Source organism: Stenella coeruleoalba (assembly GCF_951394435.1).
Source record: "Stenella coeruleoalba genome assembly, chromosome: 8".
Lineage (NCBI taxonomy): Eukaryota > Metazoa > Chordata > Mammalia > Artiodactyla > Delphinidae > Stenella > Stenella coeruleoalba.
The window spans coordinates 10,616,791-10,634,663 of NC_137154.1; positions in this window are offsets into that span (position 1 = coordinate 10,616,791).

Here is a 17,873-nt window from a genome sequence, read left to right on the forward strand (position 1 = left end):
GACTGATACTACCACTATCCTCATTTCAGTGATGAGAAAATTGAAACACAACGAGGTTATCTAATTTGTCCCTTCATTACAGGGCTACTAAGTGGCAGAACCAAGATTCAAGTGAAGGCAGCATGGTACCTGATGTATATTTTCTCTACATTTTAGATTGTCGAAATATTTTATAATTACACATAATTTTTAAAATTTTATTTATTTATTTTTGGCTGCATTGGGTCTTCGTTGCTGTGCGTGGGCTTTCTCTAATTTTTAAAGGCATACACTTGAGGAAGCTTCTTTGTAAATGCATAAGCCCTGTGGCTGAGAAGACTGACAATCCTTGAGTAATGGGTCATTAGCGAATAAATTGATTGAGAGAAAAACAAGTCCAACTAGTGCAACAGTAGCATTAGCGATGTTCATCCCAAAATTGCTTTCCATCTAAAAAAGAAACAGAAATTTCCATTAATATAGGCAGCACCTACTTCATTCCTTTGGCTGCAGTCATTTAAATAAATAGCCATTGAAAGTGGTTTACACACCCAGCTATAACCTAGGCTGGTCCTGGAAAAACATCAGTAAACAAAGATTCCCCACCCTCATGGAGCTTACGTTCTAGTAGCAAAAACAAAGAAGACAATTACGCATACTAATAGATGAATTATATAGCATTTTTAAAAGCGATTAAGTGCTATGGAATAATGGAAGTAATGAGGACCAGGAAATCCAGAGAGAGGAGTGGAGTTTGTGATGTTAAATAGAAATGACCCCTGGGGAGAGGTGTTAAGGAGCTGAGGGAGTTAGTCCCCCCAGGACATCTGGGGGGCATGTCCTTGCAGTCAGTTCAAAGGCCTGAGGCCAGAGTGTTCCAGGTGTGGTCCAGGGAAGCAAGGGGGTAGGGTGTTGGAGGGGAGTGACCAAAACAAACAGCATTAGAAAATGAAGGTGGAAAATGAACAGAGGGCCAGATCACATAAGGCCCCCGGGTCACACAACGGACTTCTGTTCTTGCTCCAAGGAAAACATAGAGCCACTAGAGGATTTTGAGCAAAGTGGCAACACAATTTGATTTCTATTTTAAAGGGAACACTGATATCTCAAGAGAGTCTAGTTAGAGAGGGCCGAGGGTAGAAGCGAGGAGCCCAGTTAAGAGAGATGGTGGAGATTAGATGAGGTGTTATCAGTAGAAAGATGAGAAAATGTCAAACTCAGATATACGTCGAATGTAGGGCCAACAGGATTGGCTGACAAACTGGATTCAAGATTGTCAAAGGAAGAAGAACCTAAGCCAGTTCTAAGGTTTGAGGCCTGGCAATGTGGAAGGATGGGGTTCCCATCAGCTGACATGAGGACAGTGGATGGAGATGGTTTGAGGAGGAAGATTAGGGGTTGAGTTTTGAACTTTTTAGGACTCTAAGCAATTATGTGTGCCAGTCTGATGTTCAGCAGAGAGATGGAGGCTGGAAGTGTTTATTTCAGGGTTGTGGGCATATAGATGCCTATCACAGCCATGAGAATGGATGACATCACCAGAGGAGTGAAGAGAGTAGGTGACAAAGAACAGAGCTTTGGGGTGCCCCAACATTAAAGTGTTGGAGAGAAGAAAAGGATCTAGGGCTTCCCTGGTGGTGCAGTGGTTGAGAGTCTGCCTGCCGATGCAGGGGACACGGGTTTGTGCCCCGGTCTGGGAAGATCCCACATGCCGCGGAGTGGCTGGGCCCATGAGCCATGGCCGCTGAGCCTGTGCGTCCGGAGCTTGTGCTCCGCAGCGGGAGAGGCCACAACAGAGAGAGGCCGACGTACCGCAAAAAAAAAAAAAAAAGAAAAGTATCTAGGAAAGGAGATTGAGAAGGAGGAAAGAAGAAGACAGGAGGAAAAGCGGCTAATCAAGTTTTCCTGGAATCCAAGTGAAGAAATTATTGGAAGGAGGAGCGAGAGACCAGTGCTGCTAATGGGTCAATTAGATGAAGACTGAGAATTGAGCTCTGTGTTACCAACGTGGAAGTGTTCAGTGATCTTAAAGGGAGCAGTTACAGAAGTGTGATGGGGAAGAAAATGAAGCCTTATTGCAGTGGGTTTAGTTGAAACTGGGTAGATAGGAATTGGAGATAGAGTGTAGAGCATTCTTTTAAGGAGTTTAGCTACAGGAGGGAAAATGAATTGTGACTGTAACTTGCAGCAGAAAATAAGGTCAAAATTTTTTTTCTTAGCAGTTATTGGATGCTTATGGGCTGATTAAAAAGATCTAGTAGGAAGAGAATTGGAGTGATGCACTTGCATGGAGAAAAAGAATCTAGTATTCCAGAAGGGGTGCGGGTTTGAAGAAAATCATAGAGGAATCACCTACGGTAAGAGGTTAGAATGAAAAAAACATATCGGTACAGATCTGGCCCATGAAGTAGTTATAGTGGGGGTCTGAAATATCTCCTCCAATGGCTTGAGTTTCTCGGAATAGGAAGCAAGGGAATCAACAGAGAGTAGAGATGAGAAAAAAGGCATTGGCATTTGAGGATAGAGTAGAAATGTGAATGAGCTAGAAAAGTAGTATAAATGGGCAGGTGGTTGAGTGGGAACACGTAATAGAGACTTACTAAGTGTTTAATGAGCACTAAAAATATAGACTACTTAGCTTTCAGCTGGAGAGTGCCCCCTCAAAATAATTAGAATTAGTTAACTTTAAGAACACACAAATATCAAAAAGCCTTTTTCTAAGCTTCAGATTCATCAGATAATCGTAGTAATCATCCCAGTAATCATATTCACAATCTATATGATTTTCTGAAGATCTACCACCTGAATGCCTTAGGAAAAGAAAATTAATTTTCTTGCACATTAAATGACACTCAGGGTCTCAGCTGGATTCACCAACCTCAACTCTCTTACTGTTAATGGATGACTTATTTCTACTCCTATGACCATAGAAAAAGAAGAACTTCCACTTACCAGTGTTTTTACGGGTTTTTTTCCCAACTACGACAGATAAGGTTCCTGAAACAATAAACTGCTTGAAAATAGGAAGTGAAGCAGATAAAGGAATGTTAAGTCTCAACCATCTTTTCTTGATCTTTCCTTGGTTAGCAGATACCTAGCGGTACTTGTACAAACTTCCTTTTCAAATTCACATTCTAGAACACAAAATTATACTTGACTTTGCTCACCATTTTATACAGATAAAATTTTAAATGAGTCTAAATTTTGAATAAATGTATAAGATTTTCATTTTGTTTTGTTCTTGGCCTTTTACAGGTTTATATAGGTGTGCATACTTTATCATATAATAAATACACATATTCAATGTAATTAATTATCTTTATGCTTATGTTTATATTAAAAGTAAATACTATTTATTTACATACATAAGCATATTTAATACCATTCTCACCCAAGCTCCAGATATGGGTTTGATTTATTGGACTAGGTGTTCTAAAAGACCTTTTATGCATCTAAGTATCTCTCTGGACATACCCACTAATTTTTTTTTGCAAGTTATTTAAAACTTCGTTTTTTTTAAATTTTTGAATTTTATTATTTTTTTTTATACAGCAGGTTTTTATTAGTCATCAGTTTTATACACATCAGTGTATACATGTCAATCCCAATCACCCAATTCATCACACCACCACCACCACCACCCCCCGCCACTTTCGCCCCTTGGTGTCCATACGCTAGTTCTCTACATCTGTGTCTCACTTTCTGCCCTGCAAACCGGTTCATCTACCATTTTTCTAGGTTCCACATATATGTGTTAATATACGATATTTGTTTTTCTCTTTCTGACTTACTTCACTCTGTATGACAGTCTCTAGATCCATCCACGTATCAACAAATGACCCAATTTCGTTCCTTTCTATGGCTGAGTAATAGTCCATTGTATATATGTACCACATCTTCTTTATCCATTCGTCTGTCAGCGGGCATGTAGGTTGCTTCCATGACCTGGCTATTGTAAATAGTGCTGCAATGAACATTGGGGTGCATATGTCTTTTGGAATTATGGTTTTCTCTGGGTATATGCCCAGTAGTGGGATTGCTGGATCAGGTGGTAATTTTATTTTTAGTTTTTTAAGGAACCTCCATACTGTTCTCCATAGTGGCTGTATCAATTTACATTCCCACCAACAGTGCAAGAGGGTTCCCTTTTCTCCACACCCTCTCCAGCATTTGTTGTTTGTAGATTTTCTGATGACGCCTGTTCTAACTGCTGAGAGGTGGTACCTCATTGTAGTTTTGATTTGCATTTCTCTAATAATTAGTGATGTTGAGCAGCTTTTCATGTGCTTCTTGGCCATCTGTATGTCTTCTTTGGAAAATGTCTACTTAGGTCTTCTGCCCATATTTGAATTGGGTTGTTTGCTTTTTAATATTGAGCTGCATGAGCTGTTTATATATTTTGCAGATTAACCCTTTGTCCATTGATTCATTGGCAAATATTTTCTCCCATTCTGAGGGTTGTCTTTTCGTCTTGTTTATGGTTTCCTTTGCTGTGCAAAAGCTTTGAAGTTTCATTACGTCCCATTTGTTCATTTTTGTTTTTATTTCCATTACTCTAGGAGATAGATCAAAAAATATCTTGCTGTGATTTATGTCAAAGAGTGTTCTTCCTATGTTTTCCTCTCAGAGTTTTATAGTGCCCGGTCTTACATTTAGGTTTCTAATCCATTTTGAGTTTATTTTTGTGTATGGTGTTAGGGAGTGTTCTAATTTCATTCTTTTACATGCAGCTGTCCAGTTTTCCCATCACCACTTACTGAAGAGACAGTCTTTTCTCCATTGTATATCCTTGCCTCCTTTGTCATAGATTAGTTGACCACGGGTGCGTGGGTTTATCTCTGGGCTTTCTATCCTGTTCCATTGATCTGTATTTCTGTTTTTATGCCAGTACTATAGTGTCTTGATTACTGTAGCTTTGTAGTATAGTCTGAAGTCACGGAGTCTGATTCCTCCAGCTCCATTTATTTCCCTCAAGACTGCTTTGGCTATTCAGGGTTTTTTGTGTCTCCATACAAATTTTAAGATTTTCTGTTCTAGTTCCGTAAAAAATGCCATTGGTAATTTCATAGGGATTGCATTGAATCTGTAGATTGCTTTAGGTAGTATAGTCATGTTTACAATATTGATTCTTGCAATCCAAGAACATGGTATATCTCTCCATCTGTTGGTATCATCTTTAATTTCTTTCATCAGTGTCTTATAGTTTTCTGCATACAGGTCTTTTGTCTCCCTAGGTAGGTTTATTCTTAGGTACTTTAGTCTTTGTGTTGCCATGGTAAATGGGAGCGTTTCCTTAATTTCTCTTTCAGAATTTTCATCATTAGTGTATAGGAATGAAGAGTTTCCTGTGCATTAATTTTGTATCCTGCAACTTTACCAAATTCATTGATTAGCTCTAGTATTTTCTGGTGGCATCTTTAGGATTCTCTATGTATAGCATCATGTATTCTGCAAACAGTGACAGTTTTAATTCTTCTTTTCTGATTTGGATTCCTCTTATTTCTTTTTCTTCTCTGATTGCCATGGCTAGGACTTCCAAAACTATGTTGAATAATAGTGGTGAGAGTGGACATCCTTGTCTTGTTCCTGATCTTAGAGGAAATGCTTTCAGTTTTTCCCCATTGAGAATGATGTTTGCTGTGGGTTTGTCATATATTGCCTTTATTATGTTGAGGTAGGTTCCCTCTATGCCCACTTTCTGGAGATTTTTTTAATCATAAATGGGTGTTGAATTTTGTCAAAAGCTTTTTCTGCATCTATTGAGATGATCATATGGTTTTTATTCTTCAATTTTTTAATATGGTGTATCACATTGACTGATTTGCGTATATTGAAGAATCCTTGCATCCCCGGGATAAATCCCACTTGATCATGGTGTATGATCTTTTTAATGTGTTGTTCGGTTCTGTTTGCTAGTATTTTGTTGAGAATTTTTGCATCTATATTCATTCAAGTGATATTGGTCTGTAATTTTCTTTTTTTGTAGTATCTTTGTCTGGTTTTGGTATAAGGTTGATGGTGGCCTCATAGAATGAGTTTGGGAGTGTTCCTGCCTCTGCAATTATTTAGAAGAGTTTGAGAAGGATGGGTGTTAGCTCTTCTCTAAATGTTTGATAGAATTCACCTGTGAAACCATCTGGTCCTGGACTTCTGTTTGTTGGAAGATTTTTCATCCCAATTTCATTACTTGTGATTGGTCTGTTCATATTTTCTATTTCTTCTTGGTTCAGTCTTGGAAGATTATACCTTTCTAAGATTTTGTCCATTTCTTCCAGGTTGTCCATTTTATCGGCATAGAGTTGCTTGTAGCAGTCTCTTAGGATGCTTTGTATTTCTGCGGTGTCTGTTGTAAGTTCTCCTTTTTCATTTCTGATTTTATTGATTTGAGTCCTCTTCCTCTTTTGCTTGTTGAGTCTGGCTAATGGATTATCAATTTTGTATATCTTCTCAAAGAACCAGCTCGTAGTTTTATTGATCTTTGCTATTGTTTTCTTTGTTTCTATTTCATTTATTTCTGCTCTGATCTTTATGATTTCTTTCCTTCTGCTAACTTTGGGTTTTGTTTGTTCTTCTTTCTCTAGTTCCTTTAAGTGTGAGGTTAGATTGTTTATTTGAGACTTTTCTTGTTTCTTGAGGTAGGCTTGCATAGCTATAAACTTCCCTCTTAGAACCGCTTTTGCTGCAACCCATAGGTTTTGAATCGTCGTGTTTTCATTGTCATTTGTCTCTAGGTATTTTTGATTTCCTCTTTGATTTCTTCAGTGATCTCTTGGTTATTTAGTAATGTATTGTTTAGCCTCCATGTGTTTGTGTTTTTTACGTCTTTTTCCTGTAATTCATTTCTAATATCATAGCGTTGTGGTCAGAAAAGATGCTTGATATGATTTCAATTTTCTTAAATTTACTGAGGCTTGATTTGTGTCCCAAGATGTGATCTATCCTGGAGAATGTTCCATGTGCACTTGAGAAGAAAGTATAATTTGCTGCTTTGGGATGGAATGTCCTATAAATATCAATTACATCTATCTGGTCTACTGTGTCATTTAAAGCTTGTGTTTCCTTATTAATTTTCTGTTTGGATGATATGTCCATTGGTGTAAGTGAGGTGTTAAAGTCCCCCACTATTATTGTGTTATTGTCGATTTCCTCTTTTAGAGCTGTTAGCAGTTGCCTTATGTATTGAGGTGCTCCTATGTTGCATATATATATATTTATAATTGTTATATCTTCTTCTTGGATCGATCCCTGGATCATTATGTAGTGTCCTTCCTTGTCTCTTGTAACATTCTTTATTTTAAAGTCTATTTTATCTGATATGAGTATTGCTATTCCAGCTTTCTTTTGATTTCCATTTGCATGGGATAACTTTTTCCATCCCCTCACTTTCAGTCTGTATGTGTCCCTAGGTCTGAAGCGGGTCTCTTGTAGACAGCATATATATGGGTCTTTTTCTTGTATCCATTCAGCAAGCCTGTGTCTTTTGCTTGGTGCATTTAATCCATTGACGTTTCAGGTAATTATCAATATGTATGTTCCTATGGCCATTTTCTTAATTGTTTTGGGTTTGTTTTTGTTAGGTCTTCTTTCTTCTCTTGTGTTTCCCACTTAGAGAAGTTCCTTTGGCATTTGTTGTAGAGCTGGTTTGGTGGTGATGAATTCTCTTAGATTTTGCTTGTCTGTAAAGGTTTTGATTTCTCCATCAAATCTGAATTAGATCCTTGCTGGGTTAGAGTAATCTTGGTTGTAGGTTCTTCCCTTTCATCACTTTAAGTATATCATGCCACTCCCTTCTGGCTTGTAGAGTTTCTGCTGAGAAATCAGCTGTTAACCTTATAGGAGTTCCCTTGTATGTTATTTGTCATTTTCCCCTTGCTGCTTTCAATAATTTTTCTTTGTCTTTAAATTTTGCCAGTTTGATTACTGTGTGTCTCGGCATGTTTCTCCTTGGGTTTATCCTGTATGGGACTCTGTGCTTCCTGGACTTGGGTGGCTATTTCCTTTCCCATGTTAGGGAAGTTTTCAACTATAATCTCTTCAAATATTTTCTCGGGTCCTTTCTCTCTCTCTTCTCCTTCTGGGACCCCTATAATGCGAATGTTTTTGTGTTTAATGTTGCCCCAGAGGTCTCTTACACTGTCTTCATTTCTTTTCATTCTTTTTTCTTTATTCTGTTCCGCAGCAGTGAATTCCACCATTCTGTCTTCCAGGTCACTTATCCGTTCTTCTGCCTCAGTTATTCTGTTATTGATTCCTTCTAGTGTAGTTTTCATTTCAGTTATTGTATTGTTCATCTCTGTTTGTTTGTTCTTTAATTCTTCTAGGTCTTTGTTCAACATTTCTTGCATCTTCTCAATCTTTGCCTCCATTCGTTTTCCAAGGTCCTGGATCACCTTCACCATCATTATTCTGAATTCTTTTTCTGGAAGGTTGCCTATCTCCACTTCATTTAGTTGTTTTTCTGGGGTTTTATCTTGTTCCTTCATCTGGTACATAGCCCTCTGCCTTTTCATCTTGTCTTTCTGTGAATGTGGTTTTTGTTCCACAGGCTGCAGGATTGTAGTTCTTCTTGCTTCTGCTGTCTGCCCTCTGGTGGATGCGGCTCTCTAAGGGTGCAAACTTGTGCAAGTTTCCTGATGGGAGGGACTGGTGGTGGGTAGAGCTGGGTGTTGCTCTGGTGGGCAGAGCTCAGTAAAACTTTAATCCGCTTGACTGCTCATGGGTGGGGCTGGGTTCCCTCCCTGTTGATTGTTTGGCCCGAGGCAACCCAACACTGGAGCCTACCTGGGCTCTTTGGTGGGGCTAATGGCAGACTCTGAGAGGGCTCACGCCATGAGTACTTCCCAGAACTTCTGCTGCCAGTGTCCTTGTCCCCACGGTGAGCCACATACACCCCCCGCCTCTGCAGTAGACCCTCCAACACTAGCAGGTAGGTCTGGTGCAGTCTCCTATGGGGTCACTGCTCCTTCCCCTGGGTCCCGATGCACACACTACTTTGTGTGTGCCCTCCAAGAGTGGAGTCTCTGTTTCCCCCAGTCCTGTTGACATCCTGCAATCAAATACCACTAGCCTTCAAGGTCTGATTCTCTAGGAATTCCTCCTCCCATTGCTGGACCCCCAGGTTGGGAAGCCTGACGTGGGGCTCAGAACCTTCCCTCCAGTGGGTGGACATCTGTGGTATAAGTGTTCTCCAGTCTGTGAGTCACCCACCCAGCAGTTACGGGATTTGATTTTACTGTGCTTGAGCCCCTCTTACCATTTCATTGTGGCTTCTCCTTTCTCTTTGGATGTGGGGTATCTTTTTTGGTGAGTTCCAGTGTCCTCCTGTCGATGATTGTCCAGCAGCTAGTTGTGATTCTGGTTTTCTTGCAAGAGGGAGTGAGAGCACGTCCTTCTCCTCCGCCCTCTTGGTTCAGTATACATATCCACTAATTTCTAAGTTATTATTTTGACCTGCTATTAGTTCCATGACTCTAATTTTGATAAATGGAACTCTCTACATGTTCATGGCTCTCTCAAAACTTCATTCTATTCTTTAATTCATAAGTCTCACAATCATTTACCAAGCCACCCCTAAAATTTGAGAGAAAATTTGCCAAAATACATTTCTAGCAGTGGTATCTAAGAAATTACCTACGGTCAGTGAAATTTGAATACTCACAGATATAGCGCTCCATATCTGATAGCCTGTATAAACGATCAAGAAAAATATGTAATTGGATGGATGGGGCAAGTTTTGTAAGGAACCCATAAAAACACCCAGAGACAGAATTATTGCTCCATTCAGGATCTGGATAGCCTGTAAGAAGCAAAAAAAGAGAATGCATAAATGGTCCGATACTAGTGTGCATTGAGAAGAGACCATTTTATTTATTTGTTTTTCTTTGGCTTTATGGTTTTATTACAGGATGTTGACTATAGTTCCCTGTGTTATACAGTGGGACCTTGTTGTTTATCCATTCTATATAATAGTTTGTATCTGCTAATCCCAAACTCCCAATCCAACCCGCCCCTACCGCCCTCCCCCTTGGCAACCACAAATCTATTCTCTAAGTCTGTGAGTCTGTTTCTCTTTCGTAGATAAGTTCATTTGTGTCATGTTTTAGATTCTACATATAAGTGATATCATATGGTATTTGGAGAAGAGATCATTTTAATTTTCCTTAGAAAGGAGATATCAGTGCTTGAAATAGTCAAAAAAACGAAGCCTAAATTAACTGGGCAAAAGCCTACTCTGGGAGGTTTCTGTTCCCTGGATTCCCACCGATTCCAGTGGCAACATTTCATCCTCCCCTTTCCCCCCTACTTCTGCCCATTCTCACAAACTCCTTTCAGAAAGTGGCAGAAGAGTGAAGGAGGTACGGCTGATAACGTAGACTGGGTGGAACTGTCTTCCCAGCATACTTTGGGGCCATAATATGATGAAGACCATTCTCCAGTGTTGATAGGATGTCTCCCACCATGAGATTATGCCTCTGAATTTCTACTCCTCAGGTCTAAAATATGCCCCAGCCTTTTCTTAAAGGAACAACATTATTGATTCAATGATGAGTAACTCGAGACATATTCTTTAAGGTCCAATATTTCTTAAGTCATTATATTATATAGTACTATATGGAAGATACCTTTCTGGATAGCAATACAGCACAATGGAAAAAGTTTGAGAACCATGGAGGAGCCAGTTGCAAATCCAAATCTGACCAGTTACTAGTTGTATGACCTAGTCGTGGGGATCTCAGTTTTCACGTGTGTAAAATGGAAATAATTTTAATTTCATATTAACATTGCAAAGTCCAGGCTCAAAAACTATCCCTTGGGAAATAGGTATATATTTTAGATAGACTATCTAATATGCTAAAATGTATGTAATGTGGGGAGCATTGCTCCTTCATCATCAGAGAATTACTTGGTTCTGTCTCCAGCTTCTTTCCTCACCACTCCCTAGCTCAGAGCTCAGTCCAGCCTTTTTTTTCTTTCAATCCTCCCAAACTCTCAGAAGTCTTGAATCTTCATCAGTACTATTCCCATCTCCCTGAAACACATTTCCCCTCAAGCTCCACCTGAATAATTTCTGCTCTTCTTGCAGCCTGAATCTCAGCGCACAGGTCATACTTTGATAAAGGAAGACTTTTCTGATCCTGGCCAAGTCTGGATGAAGCACCCCTTTTAGACACTCTCAGAATTTTCCCTTGTCATACACTTATCAGTCTGAGCCTCAACTGACTGGATACTTAACTGTATCTCTCTGTCTTCTCAGCGTTGAAATACCAGTCTGTCATGGGGTGGGCACTCAGTTAGTACACGTCAAGTAAATAATAAATAAACTTTTGGTCCAGCCTGATGTAGTCACGTCTTATGGATGATAATAGAAAATATGTTTGCAAGGATTGGAACCCCTCATACAGAGAAACTCCAGAGCAGTTCTGGAGGGAGAAAAATCTATTCTAAGCCCTTTTTTTTTAATTGAAGTATAGTTGATTTACAATGTTGTGTTAGTTTCATGTGAACAGCAAAGTGAGTCAGTTATATACATGTATATAACTATTTTTTTCAGATTCTTTTCCCTTATAGGTTATTACAAAATATTCAGTAGAGTTCCCTGTGCTATACAATAGGTCCTTGTTGGTTATCTATTTATTCTAACCACATTATTTAGTCTGACTTTCTAAAATAACCATAAATATCAGGGAGAATTTTCAGCCTCCAGGTAAAATCAACTGTGTTCTACAATTTGGTCAATTTAGCTTTCTTTCTTTTTTTTTTTTTTGAATGAGAGAAGTGTGGGTTTCCTAAGAACCCCTCAGGCAAGTTCACCCATCTGGCTTTTAGCGTGGTTCAGACATTGTTCTAAGTGTTACTCACTATCACCAATTTACCTCTCACAATATCCATATGAAAGGGGCTACTGTTATGATCCTTTCATTTTACAGACAAGGAAGCTGAACATCAGAGGAGTTAAGTACCTTGCCCAAGGCCACACAGCCAGAAATTTGAGGAGCTAGGGATCAGAAACTGTAATCCGGCTCGAGTATCATTTCTGTCCCTCTGAGCTTGTGCAGAAATTCACTCACCAAATCCCACACCTCAGGTATATGAAGACCATCCCTCATCACTAGAGCTGGCGGCCAAATTTGGGCGCAGCCATTTGGATTTAATATATCTAAGGGGGGTGTATCTGTGTATCCATGCCCACATTCTCCAAAGCAATAACTACGTAATTATGTCTAGCATTTTTTTACTATGGCATCAAAGTAACATCAAATTCTAAGGAGAAGCATCCTCATACTAAATGTTCCAAATCTCTAGTCAACAACCAAACAAAAAAGTCTGCAGACATTCTCAGTGGCCCACGGGGTGGCACCTTTGACAGACAATAAGGAAAGGGGGCTTTCTGTGGAGAGAGAATCTCGAGGATTTATCTTGGAGGCATCAGGCATTGGCCAGATTCTATCCTCTCAAACCCATTTGGTTGCAAGCAGGAGCCACTCCGTAAGGATCACTTATGGTGTCTTTCCTGGAAGACAGCAGCCTCTTTTGGCTCAGGCTTGATGTATCTTTGCCTTAGAGGAGTCAGTGAAAATGTTTTCTTGGTGGCCTGCAGAGCGTGCTAACCACATCTGGGTCTGCGGCCTCTCGAGTTCACTGTGCTCTCCCAAAGGTTGAGTGTCGATTAGGAGACTGGTGTCAGGAGTAACTGTCTTCTGGCTTTGAGATGTTGCTTAATACATCGTTAGGACAAGAAATACAAGCGGAAATATGGGGAGATGGGTGGGAAAGGGTTGAGGAATGGAGGTAGTTATTTGCGCGGTAAGAAGAGACAAAGTCGGATTATAAGAGTCGCGTCTGGAGGAGGGAGGGTGGTTAGGTTCATTATCACATTCAATTCACGCAGTCTTAGAAAGGCTAATTAATTCGCCAACAACATAAAGATGATGCAAATTGTAGTTTAAATGCATTTAATGATTACTACGTACGAGTCACCATTGTAAATGCTTCCCATGTATTCACTCCTTTCTTTCTCGTAATACCTAGCTCTTCTAGGTATAACCATTAACCCAATTTTATATAGAAAGTATGGCATAGAAATGTTAACCAGCTTTCCCAACATCACACGGTAAACAGTCAAGCTGCGTGCAAAACTCAGGTTCTGGGTCAGGTGAAGTGACAGTCAGGCCTGTTCCCCCAGTGGGACTTTAATTACGCCTCCTTTCGCTTTCAGAAGTGTCGCTGTTTAGAAGATAAATGGTACAGTCATCCTAAATAAATAAGGTCCTGAAATAGGTGATGGAAAAATCAGAGGAAAGAGGCAGGGAGTAAGGAAAGAGATAACAGGTGAAGATTCAAACCGCAATCCTTAGAGAGGTCCCAGGCAGGACCTGAGGGGGAGGCCTAGAACTGGGGCGCAGTCCCTGATCCGCATGTCAGGTTGGGAAAGTCTATGAGAAAAAGAAGAGAGTTCACAGCAAACTAGGCGAAGTTCTAGTTCTAGAAACTGGAGCATAAGTGGAGACTTGGTCACAGGAAAGAGAAAGAAGGCCAGATACCATAACCGAGAGACAGCTTGGGAAGGGGGATTGTGAAGTCTGGGGCACCGAATATAAAGTGAGCAGGGGCCCAGCGACCAAGAAAACATAACGTACAGGAGCTCTGTGAACAGGGCTGGCAGCGGAGCCTGGAGCAGGGCCTCTGAAGGAACTATCTGGGAGTGAAAGAAGGGACTGAATACAGAGAAGACCAAATGGAAATCATAAAGAAATAGCTAAAACGATGGCAGGAAAACTATGACCCTCCCCGCCTCATGTTAGCCAGAGCCATTACAAATAGAATATTGAAGAAGAAAGGAAGGGCAAAAAGTGCTGAAAGGGAAGGAAAGGAAGAAATATGAGGAAGTAAATCCCCCAAAAGCAGTTCCTTTCAACATACTTGTTTAAATTTAGAGCTGTAGAAAGAAAGAGCTTAGAAAGGAAGTTGCTTAAATAAGGCTTCAGTTATCTCATTTGTAAATTTCAGATCCTAGACCCCACATCAGGGAACAGTATCAAGGTTAAAGACAGAATGCACGTTGAGGTCTTAGCAACTACAGTCTTCATGTGAACTCAAAATAAATAAATGAAAATGAGAAGCTTCTTCAGTTCTTTAGAGAGAGAATGATTATGAGAAAGTGCTTCCAAAAGAAGATTCGTAGGGATTTCTTCCACTTGCATGCAATATCCCCTAATTACAAGAGGAAATGTTTTCAAGGAGGCGGGCTAGCTTTTGGTGCTGAAATATCATAATAAATAATCAAGTTCAAAATTTGAGTTGCTGATTTCCAAAAGGAAAAAATAAATCTTTATGTGAGTGGAGTCAGCGTTCTAGCTGTTCATTCACAAGGGACCCATCAGACAATTTGAAAACTGATGTATTTCTCAAGACTTACTTGTCTTAATCCAGTTACTAAATAGCAATGCTTGCATTGTTGGTTTTATCCCTATACCCACGCATGCTGATGTATACACATACTTACTAAAATTATGCTCTTCTAAGGTAATACCTTTATATGTCTTAATAAGTATATAAACTCTAGTTGAGAAAAAACCATCAGCCCTAGCATATTTTTTATGTCAGGTTCATTGAAATATAATTTACATGCAATAGATTTTCTCCTTTTTTAAGTGTACAGTCCTGTGAGTTTTGACTGATGTATAAAGAAATGTAGGGCTTCCCTGGTGGCGCAGTGGTTGGGAGTCCGCCTGCCCATGCTAGGGGACGCGGGTTCGTGCCCCAGTCCGGGAAGATCCCACATGCCACGGAGCGGCTGGGCCCGTGAGCCATGGCCGCTGAGCCTGCGCGTCCAGAGCCTGTGCTCCGCAATGGGAGAGGCCACAACAGTGAGAGGCCGTGTACTGCAAAAAAAAAAAGAAAAGAAATGTAAACAGAACCATAATCAAGCTAAGAGCCACTACCAATTCTTGGAATGTTGAACTTTTCTTTTTTTTTTTTTTGCTTTATAATTGAACTCTAACTCCACGATGTCACTAAAACTTACTTCCGAAGAAAAAGAATTCCTACTCTCACCTGCCCCGCTCTCCACTTCTCAAGGAAAACAGGTGTTTTCGAGAAGAAAATAAATCAGCATTTAAGCATATGTATGACTTAATACTAACTCTTTGATGAGTTTTAATTATACCAAGACAGGCTTTGCCTCTAGCAAAACTGCAAGCAATGTGTTGATTACTTGTGTGATTATATTGGGTTTTGTAAGTGTTCTTGGTGTTTATTCCTTCATCACTTACATATAATGAAACAGACAATGAACATATAAACAAAGACTGATACTTCTATGGAGAATCTGGCCAAGCTACCACCTACAGACTTACAAACACAGAATATTTAACAACAGAGACATTCTTGCAATTTTATTCATTGTTTATTTCCATTAAGGACTGGAAATGATTTAAGTGACACCTTAACCAAAATAATTATGTTGAAGCTCTGAAATCTTTGCATATTTGATTTTTAACCCTACCAGCTCTCATCATTTATTGCCCAACTCACAGGAGCCAGCAATACATTTTATATGCATTTTCTTTTCCTGGGTGATGGTGGAAGCATTAGGGGATAGGAAGGTTTCATAAAATATCTGTAGATTGAAATATTGAGCTCCTACTGCCTGGGAGGTTGTTAAGACTCATGGCTGACTTTACCTGAGTGAGAAATAAACCTGTGTCCTTTTAAGCCACTGATATTCGAGGCAGTATTATTGTAGCAGAACCTAATCAACACTGTTTGATGCAGGTGAAGAAACAGGTTTATGCTGCTTTATACAACTGGCACAATGAGACTCAAATCTGAGCTCATTTACTCCTAGATTCCAGCTGTTCCAACACAGTCAAGTTACCCTAAACTATTATTCAAGAACAGGCCAAAGACCGTCATTTCCTCAACTTAAAAGAAAAAAGCACACAAGTTTCCGTGAGAAAATAAGAAAAGAAAAAAGCAGTGTGTGGAAGGGAGAGGAACAAAGGGCATACTCATATATTTTTGAATTAATTATAAAACTGAAGACTTAGTTTAAATTCTTATATAGTTTCCATATATTTCAATGAGAGTGAAAAACATTAAATTGAATTCAGTCAAAAAGTAGATCCCATAGTCATATCCCACCCCTTGCTTTCATTTTCTCAAATGCTATTTAAGGTGGTCTTTGATTAATTATCTAGTTACCTTGACATCTCAGCTTATCATGGGCAATGTCCTAGCCTCAATCTTCTCAATTTTAGTAAAATTATTACTATCCATACAATTGCCTGAGCCAGACACCAGGGTGTCATGCTTGATCGTGATTTATTTCTTACCCTACTTTAAATCCATTTGGAAATTCTTTCTTCCATCTCCAAAGCGTATAGAAAATTGGTCTACATATTTTCTATCTTCTCCACCACAAGCTCCGGCCACGATAACATCATCACTTGCCTTAATGTCAAATTAAATTCTTACAATGCCTCCTAATTACTGCTCTAATCCGTGTTCATAGGGTAATGAGTGATTTTAAAATATAAATCAAATCATGTCACTCCCTGCTTACAACGCCTGCAATAGCTTCTCATTTCACTGAGATAAAAACTATATATTCCTTCTGGTGGCCTTAAGAGGTTCCCCGTAATGATATAAGTTTTTGTGGACATGGACATTCTCTTTCTTCTTTTGGTAAATGATTAATAAATTCATTAAAAGATAATGCATAAAGCCCAGTCACAATTAATGGGTACTTTTAGTTTTTGTGAAGGTAAAGTTAGAAGTTGTATAATTAAAAGTTAACAAAATTTAAGAGTAATTAATGTTTAACCACTGATGTGTTTTCCTCTTAAATAAATTATATTTATATAAATTATATTCCCTGTTGTACTCTCTGAGGAAGAGAGGGAAACTAAACTGAACTCTGATTGAACCCCATGAAACTGACATTTTTATCCATCAAAATAAGCACTTCCAAATGTTTTAAAGTAATACATACAAATAATACAGAGAAAAGAGAAATAACTGAATTCATGATATTTGAGGAAGATGGGAGAGTTTGTGAAATGAAAAATGGGGCTGGAGTTGTTCTAGCTTCTATTATTAAATGTTCACATGAATTTAAGACAAACTGCTTCCCCTTTCTAAGCCTACCTGACATTGCCTATATAATGGAGTGGCAGGATGAGAGGGCCCAGGGCCACCCTGCACACTCTTCATATTTTAGCACAAGAATATTGAAGAAACTTGTTACCTCATGCCCAATAATTTCCTTTGCCTTGAGCAATCACTCACCCTACCCTATATCCTCCCAAATCTGTTGGCATAAAGTAATTTTAGTTCCAGATTCAGAAAAAAGCACTCTCTGTCCAGCTAAACTTCTTAAGTTTTATTGAGGGCTGTGGAGCTGCTTTAATAGCAATTGTTTTCTAGAAACTAAAGTTCAGCAACTTAAAGCGATGGAGGCAGTAGAGTGGAGTGGTTAACGGCAGACAGATCTGGGTCCACATCACCCAGTTTTGTCTTTTTTTTCCAGCTTTTTTAGAGGTATAATTGACAAATACAAATTATATATATTTAAGATGTACAATGTGATGTTTTGATATACTTATCCATTGGGAAATGATTACCATGATCAAGCTAATTATATCTGTCATCTCACATAGTTAACATTTTGTGTGTGTATGTGTTGAGAATATATAAGATCTATTAGCAAATTTCAAGTGTACATTATTATTTATTTTAGTCACCATGCTGTACATTAGGTCTCCAGGCTTTACTTATCTTATAACTGAAAATCACACTTTGACCAACATCTCTCCATTTCTTCCACTCCCCCCGCAACCCTGACCACCACCCTTCTACTCTGTTTCCATGAGTTCAGCTATTTTAGAGTCCAC